This window comes from Corvus moneduloides, chromosome 1, assembly GCF_009650955.1.
Source record: "Corvus moneduloides isolate bCorMon1 chromosome 1, bCorMon1.pri, whole genome shotgun sequence".
NCBI lineage: Eukaryota > Metazoa > Chordata > Aves > Passeriformes > Corvidae > Corvus > Corvus moneduloides.
Window position 1 is genome coordinate 133,384,083 of NC_045476.1, and position 14,243 is coordinate 133,398,325.

Below are 14,243 nucleotides of genomic sequence, written 5' to 3' on the forward strand. Positions count from 1 at the left end.
ATTCTCTCTCTTGTGTAGGCAGTAACATTCCAGGGAGATGAGGTTACTCTGATAGACTATTTGACACATGGAGGAAAACTGGAAGTTCACATCAGAAGAGAACTGAGATCATACAGGACATGAGGAAAAACTGAGACAAATATGGTCAAAATGTGTGTATGCAGAACACAAATCCACTTAATTACATCTATCATTCATGGAAAATTTTGGTATATTATACTCATTAGTTCTAGCTGCTGGAAATAAAAGTGTTGTATTTATTATTTTTGTTTAGGAAAGTGAACTTTAAAACAGTTGAAAGAATTTTTATAGTTAGTTTTATTATAACATACCTACTTACATCATTCAATGTAAGAACAGACATCTGTAGGACAAAAATGGTGGAATTACAGATTTCTTGGCATAGTCAATGATGTTAAAACCTGATCCACACCATAAAAAGGACAGCAATTAGGAAACCTCAACAAACTGGAAAACTTGGATACTCACTGCAAACATCAGAATGAAAACTTTCCTGTGAGTCCTGCAAGTTCTGACATTCATCTAATAGCTATGAAACATGGTTGCTTTGTCATACCAACCCAGGGAGCTGTGACACACAAATACAAGCACAGAAATGAAAAATAGGCAAGTGCATTTGTAATGGCATTCTAAAAAAGTCAACAAAGCTTCAGGTCATCTGTTTTCCATGCTTACAGAATCGTTCATATTGGAAAGGATGGATCCTTTCTTTATGGAAAGGATGACACATGGATGGTTCCTTAAAAGCATGCTGTCCTTTCCATCTCATCTGGTTTGGGACAGAGAAAAGGACGAGTAGGAAGCAGAAGTTGGGGGTTTTTGCAGGGTGACAGGAACTTCTGGTGGGAACTTGAGTGGGTATAGGAATTAAGGAGAATAAAGAGTAAGGAGCCCAGTGATAAAGCAAGCTTAGGAGAATCCAGTCCTGGGTGATGAGCTGAGGAAAGCATTGGGATAGGAAACAAGTTAAAATAGGAAGCTCAGAGAATAGTTTAGCTAAACTGCTTCCAGGAAATAGTGTAGTTATTTCTATGGTGATTACTACGAAATAGCAAAATTACTTTGTACCCTTCCTGAATGTAAGCCTTGCATTCCTAGTGTACATAAGAGTCTGAATGGGAAATATGCCATCACCTTTAACATGAAATCTTAATGGACTCCTTCAAAGGTTAATGTAATGTCAAGAAAAAAAGGCAGGACAGAAAATTATCATGTTCTATTTCAGAGTGTACACCTATCCCCAAGACTTTCAAAAACTCGGGAAGGCTACTGTTTTTCTTTATGTTGCCCAAACTATTCAAATTGTCTTGGACCCATCACTGTCTATCACCAGTCTGGCAACAACTTTGAAGACACCTATCTAAAAAGGACATCTTGCAGCAATTAAATGTAGCAGAGTAGAAAGCTCTGATCTAGACAATAAACACCCTTTTCATCATGGTGCCAGGTCTCCCAGCTGGGAGCAAGCCTAACTAAGGCAGGACTGAAATGATACTGGCAGTCAGCGAGCTGTCTAAGACTTTTGTCAGTGCTGCCAGCATTTGTTCAGTTGAATTGGTGTCATCAATAGAGAGATTTTTTTTTTTTCAAAACTTTCCCATGTGTAAACAAGACTTAAGATGCAGAGTGATATGGGAAACATTAATTTCACACTATAGTGACACTATAAGAGAAAATAAAAATGAAAACAATCTAACAGAAATGGTTTCATCTAATTGGACTGTGCAAAAACAATTACAGGAAAATAATTGCCTGATTGTTTAAAAGGATTCCTAATGGGCAGAGTTAAGGTTATCTGAGTGCATTAGCTGTGTCCTTCTGAGGCTTAGATTTCTATTAAGATTTGCCTTGAATTTAAATTTCCAGAATTTATTCTTTCTCTTTCGAGTGAAATTGTAGCATTCCTGTAATGCATTTCACTTTACCTTACTGATACATCCTCTCAGTCTGATTCCATTTTATATAGATTTAATTCAGGAATACACAGAAGAGGGTTTTTTTCCTTCCTATTTGTATTTGAAAGATTTATATATGTGGGTTCCATTAAATACACATTTTCACACGTGTGTTTTTCACACACATCCTGCTGTGGCTCTGTGGATGAATACAACTATGTTTTACAGTTCAGAGATGGCTTAACACCTATTCATTTTAACAGTCTGAACTTCAAGCCTAGTGCTGGAACTGATGTAAAATCCTGGAAATCTAGAATAATGATTTTTCAAGGTTTCTTGCTATAAGATCAGACCATGAAAAAGATATTGTATTTTATATTACATGTGTAACTTTATTTGCTTCAACTTTTGCTCCTTTTTGTTTTGTTTTGCTTTGATATGGTTTTTTTTTGAGGTTTTGCCTTTTATTTTTGAATTTTTTACTTAAGAAGAGGTAGAAGGGAAATCTCACTGCATATTTAAATCTGATTTTATTTCTACCCTTGTATTACATATCTATTTCTCATTTTACTCTGAAAAATTATTTATATAGAGAAGTTCATTAATAAAAAATTTGCAATAATAAGCTCCTTGCAGAGATTTTTGAACAAAATTTCCTTTTTTTCTTATAGATATCTACTTCTCTAAAATGCAGACTTTGAGTTGTCACTACCTTATAGAGCACGTGATATCACAAAAAAAGTTTCCACTTACAATTTATGATCAGGTAGTTGTGTTAGGTTACATTACATGTAGAAACAACATCAGGCTTTGAGAGCATGGCAAGAAAAGAGTGCCCTCTTATAGGAAAACATATCTTTACAGATCAGATGTCAGCATCAGTGTGGACAGTGTTTGTATTTCATCATCTAACTTTTCACAACAGATCTAAGAGGAGTCATCCAATAAATTAATATTATAAAATTATCCTTGATCAAATTTCTTTTTCCTTGCTTGTGCGACTAGCATTCCATTTCTAGGAATAGATTGTAGTTACAAAACATGATGCATTTCCATGGTTGTAGAACCTTATTTTCTAGACAGGAAAAAGGATAATTATTCTCTATTCAGCTAATTGATTTTAAATTATCCTTGACTGTTTTTCAAAGATCTCCAAGAGATGCTTCATGACAAGCTATAGAGTAACAGCAATCAATTTAGCAGTAAATAAAAAAACTTTGGTATTCAATTAACATATAAAGCCGCTTAAATGGCATGACAACGTAAAAACATCAAATCTGTTTACCTCTTGTCAAATACTAATTTGCTGCCAATTTAATAATTATTTATTTAGATCTGGAATTTGCAGCTCAGATTTGTACTGATTAAATTGAATGTGAATATTTACAGACTACATTTATGCAACATATACACACTAAATAGGCACAGTAACAAGTATTTATTAGTAGTGCATTATATGAAAATAATATATGTATGAATGCATGTGATACCTATGCTGTGACAGACTTGGTCATTTGCTTGATGGTTGAATTGAGCAGAATACAAGAAAAAAAAAACTTGTTTGGCTTGAACCTTTACACCCAGAATGTATATGAAGGATTTTCTGAAACTGTAGTGGCATGTTTAGACTATTTTTTTAAATTTTATTTTACTTATTTAGATTTACAGAACTGAACAGGTGACCAGCCTGTGCCCTTACAGTTCTTTAAGTAACAATCTCACCAACAAAACAGCAATATATTTCTCATCCTTTCAATGAAATGTCATTCCTCCAATGTTCCAGGTATCAAATAAAGTTCTAAAATATGCATCATGCACTAGCAGCACAGTTTCTCTTGTATCCGGGGGAAGGGATGAAAGAGGCTTTGCAGTACATTGCAGAAAATCAGTACATTTGGTAGTGGTGTATTCAGAAAGGAAAAGTAAATTGGACAGGCAAAAAGCCTCTTTCAAAAGAAAAGGACCTCAATTCAAGCATTACTGTTGGTTCCAAATACATCTATATATACAAAGAAGTCCATGCTTTTTATCTTTTTAACTTAAAAAAAGTCACAAGTGTGAAAGACTGTTTATATTCTGGGAATGCAAGGCTAGTGACAGTCTTCTGTTACTGGATTGTACAATCTGAGCAATTACTGTGGTTTCTTGGCTTTGTCAAAGAATTTAGAAAAGATGGAAGATTCTTTGAAGTCTTAGTATTTCCTCTTTTTACCTGTGTCCTATACATTATGTTAGGACAGGATAAACATGGATATGAACTGGGTATGGTACTTGTTCTGAATGGACTTTCTTGAATAGAAATAGAGTTCCATTTCTCATGTACAGTAAGACATCTTTACAGCACACTGGCTGTGCTATAAATGAAAGTACCAGTCACAGAAACAGCCCAATACATCCAAAAATACACTAGAAGGGGTTTTGTTCTGAAGAATACATAGGAAAAGTTCTTGACAAAATGTCCAGTTTCTTCTGTATGTGTTTGTACAAAATTAACCTTGTCTCCCTGGACACAGTTATGGTTTGTAGAACAGTTTCATGGCAGTTTGACTGTGGGCATGCATCCTGTTATTCATGCAGCCTAGAGGTTAGCAAGAAAAACAAGAAAAGCAAGAAAAGTTTGCTGTAATTTATTACTTCTAGATTCTAAATATTGATGTTGTAAGAATCACGAAAGGCCTAAAGTAATTAAATTAGCATCCGAGTTCCATGAACCTGAATTCATGGAGTTCAGACACCAGAGAGGAGAGACACAATGTGTTATAGTACCAGTATATGTTACTATATAACATATACTGTAAATGTGTTATAGTTACAGTTTAATTATAATGTGTTATAGTTACAGTTTAATTATGTAGAGAATTTTAATAGATATGTTAAAATTAGTATGAATGGACAATGGCTGAGAAAACACAGCTGTGGAAACACCAGGAAGATAAAGACAGGAAAAAGCTATATGATGAGCAGGCACAGATGCATGTGGTATTAACAGATCATTAAAATCCTATCACACATTCAGGCTGGACTTCACACGGCATTCAGGTGGAGACAGGAAAGACAATGATTAAATCCTGGTGCTCACAGAGGTGGGACAAGGTGAAGAGAGTTATTGTGGCTATTTTCTAAAGGAACAAAAAGCCCCATTCAAGGAAAGTGTATGGTTATTAACCTAAGAAGAATCCAAAAACATCAAGAGGACAACCCACAAACTGATGTCTCATCTCCTATCTTCTCTTAGACAGATCACCTGGATACCAGCATCTTGGTGTTTGTGAACATGTGAGTATGAGAGAGTGATCTGGGAGGACCACAGTGTTTTTCAAGTTTCATTTAATTTTAAAATAAAGTCATCTGTCACTTATACACAGTTTCATGTTGAGATTTCCTGCACTGTTATTGCAACATTGTCTCTTATGATTACTTTTCCTTGGTTTAATCACAGTTTTTATTTCGGTCTAGCTCTCTCAACTTCATGTGCATACCAGCAAACTGCAGCAGAATAAGTCTTCCTGTATAATAGATCATAGCTGCTTCATGGCATCTATAAAATAATTTGGTGCTTTTTTTTTTTTTAATAAGAGCCATTTAAAATGTTAATAGATCTGTAAACTACCATCAATTTTTAAAAATAAACATTTTGTTAATTATCCACAGTGGAATACAGTGTCTTTTGCTTTCTCTAATACAAACATCCTTTCTTTGGTATAGAAATGTTTTCTCTGGTAAGAGCAGGAAACTATTTTCAAGAGCAGCAGAGATACCTGAATGTAAATTAGAGCTTGAATCAACAGTGTATGTGTTTATTTTCAGAGTGCAAGTAATTTTGGTGTAGAATGTCTACGTAAAATGAAAAAGCACATTTTGGTTTGTTTGGTTGGGGTTTTTTTAATGTTTCTCACCTATCAGTATACTTACACACTGTACAGTGACAATCAGCAAGGCATGTGTCTCACTCCTGCTGAGTGTATCCCTGCCAGTGAATGTATTAGCCAATGCACATATTGTTTATTATTCTCGTCCTGAAAATTATGTCTGGGAAGATTTTGAGACATTATAAGAGAGACCTTGAGATCTGTCTCAAAATATTTGTAACCTAGCTGCATTTTAATCTGACAAAACTGATGCTCCATATTTAACTCATAACTCTGCAGCTACTTAAGGGAAAGAGATTACAAGTTAGATCTTATTTTCTCTGTTTCTCAACATCAACATCTCCATCTCGATCTTTCCTACCAAACCATCTCTGATGGCTAAGATTCATCAGTTGTCACATCATACCTGTTGAAACATGCAAGTTTCATACAAAAACTCTGCATTTGCTATCTCTTTTTGTGTAAAATGTACTGAAATATAAAACCATACATATTGGTTTGGCCTCGCTAACAATAGTTTTCTTTAAAAATATATTTGTTTTGAAGAAAAACACCACTACAGTGTGATCTTAGTTCTCAACTTGTCCTGATGTTACACTGTAATTCTGAAAACAAGAGGAGATACATGCTATGAGTAGGACTGCAGTGTTGAAAAGACTTAAACCTGTAAACAATTCTCTCTCATGCCTGTAGTGTTTTTCTGCCTCGTGCCTACTTTAGCTGAAACCAAAGCAAGTATTTGTTTTCAAAGCAAAGGAAAAATACCTAGCTATGTTCAGCATTCATTCTGCCATTAAACTACTCAAATAAGGATTAATTCAATACTAATATCTAAGTATTCATTTTTTATATTATTTTGAATAGGCTTTGTTCAATATCCTTGCATAGACACAGCAGAAAAACAGAAAATAATCCTTACATGTAATATATGAAGAAAGAAGTATCATCCAAGAGAGTGAGATAGTATTTTTTCCTTTTCTGTGATGAAAGGATGAGGCAAGAGAAAAATATGAAGAATTATCCTGGGATCATGGGCTGCCTTCCCAAATCAGATGACAAAATTTTCCATGCCAGACATTCTTCTTGTGCAACTAAATAACAAAACAGAAATTCACCAACACACTATTAATATATTAGGAAGGAATTCCATAGAAAAACCATAGATATTTACCAAAAAGTATGAAGTGATTGCAGGCAGGGCCATTAAATTTGTTCATAAGCTATTCACTGCTGAATAAAACCAACAGATTTGGATTCGTCCCTTTTAATTCACTCTCAAAGTTATTTTCAAACCTTTTTGTTCTCGAAGTCATATTTCAATACCAGATGATAAGGCAGAAAGCTCACTGAATAAGTAACACAAAAATAAACCACATCAGCCTGTATTGGAGGGTGAGACTGAGTTGTGGCACTGAGATATAATGCCTCTGTATATCAATCAAGGCCTTTCTGCATAATGTACTCTATTATTTCAACCATTCGATAAACAAAGAGCTAAATTGCTTCAGGAATAGCTTTGCTTGATGTTCTTTCTGCACTTACCTCTCCGTGGGTAGTCAAAAGATTTTAGGATTTGAAGCTAGTGTTCCTTCCAGCAGAGGCTATGGGACAAAATGAAAAACTCCATCCTCCCTGTTGCCTCTCTGATGCTTCAGTGACAAGGCAATTTATAATCTGGAAGCAGGAAAAGCTAGAGTTCTATTTGACTGAAACAGAAATAAAAACAGAGGCTTTGTATAATATGAATTGGATTCAATTAACAGTTTAATGAACTTTTAGAGAGTGGCTAAAGTGCTTGCAAAAAGCCTCCTTCGGTGTCAGAGAGGAGATGTCTCTCACAGATGTGTACGCTTAAAGGTCTGTCTGGAGAAAACAATCATAAAATTGCAGTAAAGCTATGTGGAAAATCTTCTTTCCTAAGTTTTGTATTTCTCATTCTATAGCTCCTTTTTTTAATCATCCCATCCACAATCCTGATTACCATTTAGGACATTGCTATTTAAAAAGGTCAATTACAACTGAAAAAGAAACCCTGAAAATGCATTACAGTGGTCAGTACTACCCTTTCTTATATGGGAAAAATTAAAGAAACTTGACCTGTTTGGCCCACCAGAATAAGGAGTGAGGGGAAATATGATTTCTGTCTATGAATATGCAATGGCAGTAAACATCAAACAAAGCTGAAGACTGTTATTCTCAACAAAAAAAAAAAAAAAAAAAAAGAACACAAACTGACCATTAATAAATATAGGTTAGATAGAAGTTTCCCAAACACTAGGGCAATCAGCCTTCTAATTGGCAAAGTGGTAAAATATATGCCTTTGAAAATGGAATTTTGTGAGTTTCTGAAGACTTACTGTCTCTAAGAGTGGGTGAAGCCTCTGAAGAGGCTTTTCCTGGTACTTGTCCGGTAGAGTGGAATCCACAGGAACACATGCATTGAATAGAGAAAGGCATAGCCTAGTCTTTAGGAAATGCTGAGGGATGATGGCCACTTATCCCAGAGAGAGCTGGAAGCCAGTGCTCAGGAAAAAAAGGAAGACCTACAGAAAACAAAATCCTCAGTGTTTTCCTTGCAATTTGGTGCTTTTTTTCAACACATTGCCTGCTACATCACTTAACCTTCCACACACTTTGCAAAGGGTGACATGTAATAGAACAAGGCCAACACAGAGGTGCTGTAATTCTCTGTGTTGTAGCATCTGCATCCTTTTAGATTCTAACCATTACTTTTAAAATTCAAGTCCTACCAATGAAATCTTCATATAGTGTCTATACGGCATTGTCACACTTGTTTCAGAAAATGGCTCACGTGTTTCAGTACAGACAGGATCTATATAAAAATAAAACCCCTGAAAACAGGAGGTTTGTGTCATCTTACATAAAACTGCTCTCCTTGAGAAAGCAAGAGTTTCACCTCTTATGTCATTTGGAAAAGCTCTTCAGTTTGTGCAGAAGGAAGAGTGGCTTCTCTTCAGTTACAGGCAGATTTAACAAAATTATATTAACCATTATGAAAAGATCAAGATGTATCAATGTCAAAATAATGTGTTCTTTAAAACACCATTTAGAATATACTCGTTTTTTCTTCAATCAACATTTTGAAATAGGATCTCATAAACATCCTGATTGCAGCAGGATTTTTTCTGTACCTCAGAGTCCCCTAAAATAAGGCATATGACTTTTTATTTACATTCAGTTCAAAGCTAAAGTCAAAAAAGTTCATTTTGATGAAGAAAGCAAATTATTTTTGTTCTGATGTTTTAAAAATGAAGAATTTAATTTTTTGCTTGTTTGAATCTGTTAAAATAATATCTCTTATGTTTATGACACAAACTGTTCACTCATTTGAGCTCCTAAATACTTGTGGCTTTTCTGAAATTCATTTGATTTAATATTCACTTAGCTCTAATTTTTACAAGTAAAAGATACTGTCAAGAGAAAACTCTCCATCAAACACATCATCTTTTCTTACTACCCCAAAATGGGTTGTAATCTCCTTGAAAACAGTTGGTATTCAGATTTATTTGATGAATAGTTCTTCTCAGGAATTCAATTTGCTAACTTATAACCTTAGTCTTGATGGGGACTGCATAATCAAAGTTGCTCATTTTGCAGCCACTACAGCATGAGCTTTTTCACAGCTTGGCTAGAGTAGAAAGCTTTTTATAATAAGGCTCTGGTAGACAGCAGTGTACCGGATATTAGACTTGTCCCAGAGGGTCCATTCTCCTATAGCTCTGCATGCATAATGGCGGAAGAAGGATATAGCCCCTTGATCTTTAGCACAGAAAAAATAAGAAATCAATTATGTCTGACTTTTTAGCAATGTTCTGCTATTAATTACATTTAATGGTTACAAAACTCACATGTAGGCATCCTTATGAAGAAATAAAGAAGCCAAGGGCCAAGGAGCCAACACATGACTAAATAGGGCACCAGGTTTTGAATTAATACATGTACAGCTGCTAGAGCTGTCTTGCATACACAAAATATTCAGCTCAACCCTACTCAATGTCTGAGGAAACCTACCCCTGTTCTAATTTTTCTTTTCTTTTTAGGTTGTGAACAACTAATGAGCAATCTGAGAAGTGTCTTAGAAAGTAAATTTGATTAATACACTTACTGCTTAGAATATCTACCTTTTAAAACACTAAATATTGGCTCCAGCAAATAAAAGTCTAGCAGCATTTAATTTCTGGAAATGCTGATTTTTTTTAAAGCCATACTTTTGTCTAGGTGCATATGAAGTACATCTGTTTGTTTGCTTCATGTTCATTTCCTGACAAATTGATAAATAAGTGTTTAAAAATGGAAGTCCCAAAATGCATTTTGTTTTTAGCACAAGGCATTAAACTACTTGAGCTTTCAAATACCTTGTGGTTTTCCTTAAAACCATTTAAGTATTCATCAAAAATTATGCAAACACATAATAGCATTCAAATTATTTATTACAAATTTTTTAATTACTCTAATTGTTACTCTATTTTGGTGCCTAGCAGTATCAGTGAGTAGGACTAAACCAATAATTTTCATGTAATAATTTATTTGCTGAAATATGTGACGTTAAAAACTCAGACATTAACTATGAAGTTAAATATGCTTGAACAGGGTGGGGGGAATTGAAAATATCAACAATATATTTTCCTATTTCCTAACATTTTTATTTTTCAGGATAATTTCACAAGGGGACGTAGACATCATTTGCAACAGAAGGAGAAGGCTGATTTTCAATTTAACTTTTCATTTCCTTTGCTTTGGATACAAATCTCATTAAACAAAATATTCCTTGTTAAGCTGCACTTTTTAATGGACAAAAATCCTTAAATTATTAAGTATTGTTAGGGAATCAGAAAAAAACCAACCCGTAGTAAACGTATTGAGCACTTCTTCCTTTTTTTACTATCTTTAAGTGAACAGCAACCAGACACAACAGACCATTCTGTTCTTTGCTCACTTAATGCCATTTGATTTTATGATTGAGGTTCTCTTGGATTGGATGAGGATATTGATACAGGATCGCCTACCTTTCAATCCAAAAATAATTCTATAGCTCTGGTTCCAGCACCTCCTCTGAGTGAACTTGTGAAGGACATTTCTAGTGCAGGCAGTGAGCAGTGCCTGATGAATTACAGCACCTGCGCTAACCTTATCACCAAATTTAACTGATCTTAGAGCTGCTTTAATTACAGGGACTGAGAACTGGGAGGACCTCCTGGGCCATTGAGAATAGTCTCCTGGCATCACAAGCAACCACCTCATATAATATCCTTGCTAAATTGATTGTACTCTTCTTACTTAATCTGTTTCACACACAGTACAACAGGATTACAAAGAGACTCAAATGAGAAGTGTCTGATGGGCCAGGCTGAGATCACATGCCTCTGCATAATGTCAGATGGATTTTGGTAACTTAAAGGACAATATTTCCTTTTAGTGAATCCTTAGTGACACTGATTCACTACAAACCAGCATATATCTAACCAACATATAGCAAATAAACAACCTATTTCAAAAAAATAGAGAAGGTGTAATTTTCATCAAACCATAGGAAAAAAAAATCACCATTTTGTGTTTCTCCTTCTTGGATTTTAGATTGTTGCCTCATAATGACTGCTTTTCTCTTCCATGACCAGTGCCTCTTACATCATCTTCAGATGCTGATTGTGAACCAGAAGAGCATGACTGAACACTGCGCTCTGATGGGAAGTAATTACAGTTTTTGTCTGCCACTACAGTGCTCTTAGCTAAATGGTGTGGCTCCTGCATTCCAGATGCATTTAACCTAGGCCATTCCTCATTTAAGCCTTGGGATACTACAGACAGTCCAGTCTAACAATTACAGCTGCACTCTAAAATCTACTGTTGCATACACCAGACCTGGCAGACAAACATCCTTCAGCTTGGAGAGGTAGCCAGGGCACCCACAGCTTTCATGGCCCACCTTGGAGACATTCCCTTCACAACCAAAACGTTAAAAATCTTCAAATTCAGCTGGGCATCGCTGTTTCTGTCTGGACAAGTTATTAGGCACAGGCAGAAAGAACAAGGATGAGATTTTCAACAGGAGAGGAAATCCAGAGACCTTTTTGGTGGCACATTTTAGTGCTATGCAAAATATAAGCATTTGCTTGGCCCACCTTTAGAATAAAATTAAATACTGCTAACAATAAAATGAGCACAGTTTCATTCCTGAATAAAGTAAGATATTTTATCTTTTTTTGTTTTGTTTTTTTTTTTTAATTACTTCAGATGCCCTGCTGAGATGTTTTGTGTTCTTGAAAATAAAGTGGAACAAGCATCCCATTTAGGCCTCATCCCACAGCTTGTTGAGTGAGGACAGAACACCAGCCTTGCATTTTGACATTGCTCTGGCACTCACTGCATGAAGGCAGACTGTCAGGAAGCTTCTTACTTTGGGTGGTGCATATATGGTACATATAAAAACTGCTCTTTTTTTTTTCCCCAGAACTGTACAATCTGCACCTTCAGTAAGTCTTTTTAAAAGCATTGTTTCTTGAAAATCCACAGGAAATCTCTACCCTTTGAAAAACCACAAAAAATGTCATTAAGGAAATAAGGATAGCATGATGTTGGGGTGCATATTACAGGAAGAAGTAAATTCTGAAATGAAAATGAGACTTGAGGGCAGTGCAAGGTGAGGAAAGAGAGAAGCTCTGGGTTAAAGGACCACTTATATTTACCCTTAGACAAATATAACCTGTACTGATCCCAAATGACACTTTTTTCATAACCAAGCTCTGATTATACACAGGAAAATATGGTGGTATTATTATTATTATTATTATTATTATTATTATTATTAATTTGGACACTCAGTTTGACAATCCCAAGAAACAGCTAAAATTCTCTGCATGTAAATTTCTACCCTCAGCTAAATACCTAGGGATGTTCAGGGAAGAATTAATTGGAAGCAACCAAAAAAACAGAAAGAAAAAAAGAAAAGAGTTACAGTGCCCCAGTGAATAATTTATAGCTGTTTCCTTTTCAACAAAGGGAATGTTGAATGTTTTTGACAATAGCAGGTACATAATTGTTTTATGCTGGAGGCATTTATTGTAACTCATTCATTATATCATCTTGCTAGTTTTCATGGCATGCATTTATTTGTTCTCTTAGTGGAACAATTTGAATGACAACTAGGAGAAATAGTGGGGGACTGAGAGGGAGAAATAGCATGTTAAAAGATTTAAACCAGTTTGATAGACAGCTTGAAAACACCATCAACACCATTAGCACAGGGAGAACGAAAGGCCTATATCCAGTGACCACCATTTTTAAAAAATGTCTCTTTTTTTTCCAGAACTGTCTTTGTTCATTCATTGCAGTTGGTCTGGGTCAGAAAGGAGACTATTATACAATGAAAAGCTTCAGACTGTGAAAGAGGAAAAAAAGACAACACAGAACCACATATGAGAAAATCATGAGGGAAAGTCAAATCCGTGAGCTTCCTCCAAAGAAATAACTAAACCTAGAATTTTGACACAGACAGTGAGACCATATATCTGACAGAATTCTGAGGGTTTTGTGACCCTTGTCACTGGGAAAACGTTTTAATTATATTGAGTCATTACCCCTCTAATTTTTTTAAGTTGTAAAAACTCAGAGTTCTCCGCATCCTTTTCTCTCTGATCTTCCCAACAGAGGAAGTGCAAGTGTAAGGGTTGGTGGAAAGACAGTGAATATGTATTAAAAAATACCAGAGCCTTCTTCTAATGGTGAAGTTCTGCTAATATGTCAATTTTTAGAGGTACAAGCCAGTGTTGTTTCTGTGACCTTGATAATGTTACCACAACTTCCAGCATCTGATTGGTAAAATCTACCAAAGCCTTTGTAGATTTTTTAAGATTGCTATTAATATTTCACAGTAAATTGTACATCTATTTTTGCTCTCATGTGTGTGAACATAGGTGTATATACAAGTATAAAAATATTTGTGTGTTACCAACCCTACTACAGTCAAATAGTCTTCCTGGGTTTTACTAATTTATAAGTAAGCCTTTTAAGATTTGGCTATTGTAAAACCACAGCAGGAGTCCCTAATAAGTGAATATGAACACAGGTAACTGTTTAACATGTCAGGTACACTGCTCTTCTACCTTTGCTTCGTAACCATCTTCTCTTGCTTTTGCATCCTTCTCCAGTCCTTTCTGTAAAAAGGGACTTCATGTCTTATGCAACTTCACTCATTAGTTCAGTAGGGTTTTTGAATTATTATATTTGACATCATACTCCCTATTTAGTCCATAGTCAGAACTATTCCCTAATTTGAACCTACAGTGTAGGAGAGTACCATAAGTTATTCTCTTTCCCTGTTTACTGCTGAGATATTTCTGCCAACAGCACCTTAAGTTGATATGAGCCTAATCCAAAACCCACTGAAATCACAGCCACACCAGTGACTTCAATGGGATTTGTACACTTGAGGCAAAATCAT

General features: G+C 35.3%; 1 long non-coding RNA gene across 1 annotated transcript; it reads right to left on the minus strand.

Moving 5' to 3' along the window:
• Window positions 1–300: 300 nt before the first annotated feature.
• On the minus strand, window positions 301–7,463 carry LOC116453004. Its single transcript, XR_004243650.1, has 3 exons — window positions 7,328–7,463; window positions 6,705–6,876; window positions 301–4,494 (listed from the first exon to the last, which is right to left on the minus strand). It is a non-coding gene; the product is annotated as an uncharacterized LOC116453004 (long non-coding RNA).
• Window positions 7,464–14,243: the final 6,780 nt, after the last annotated feature.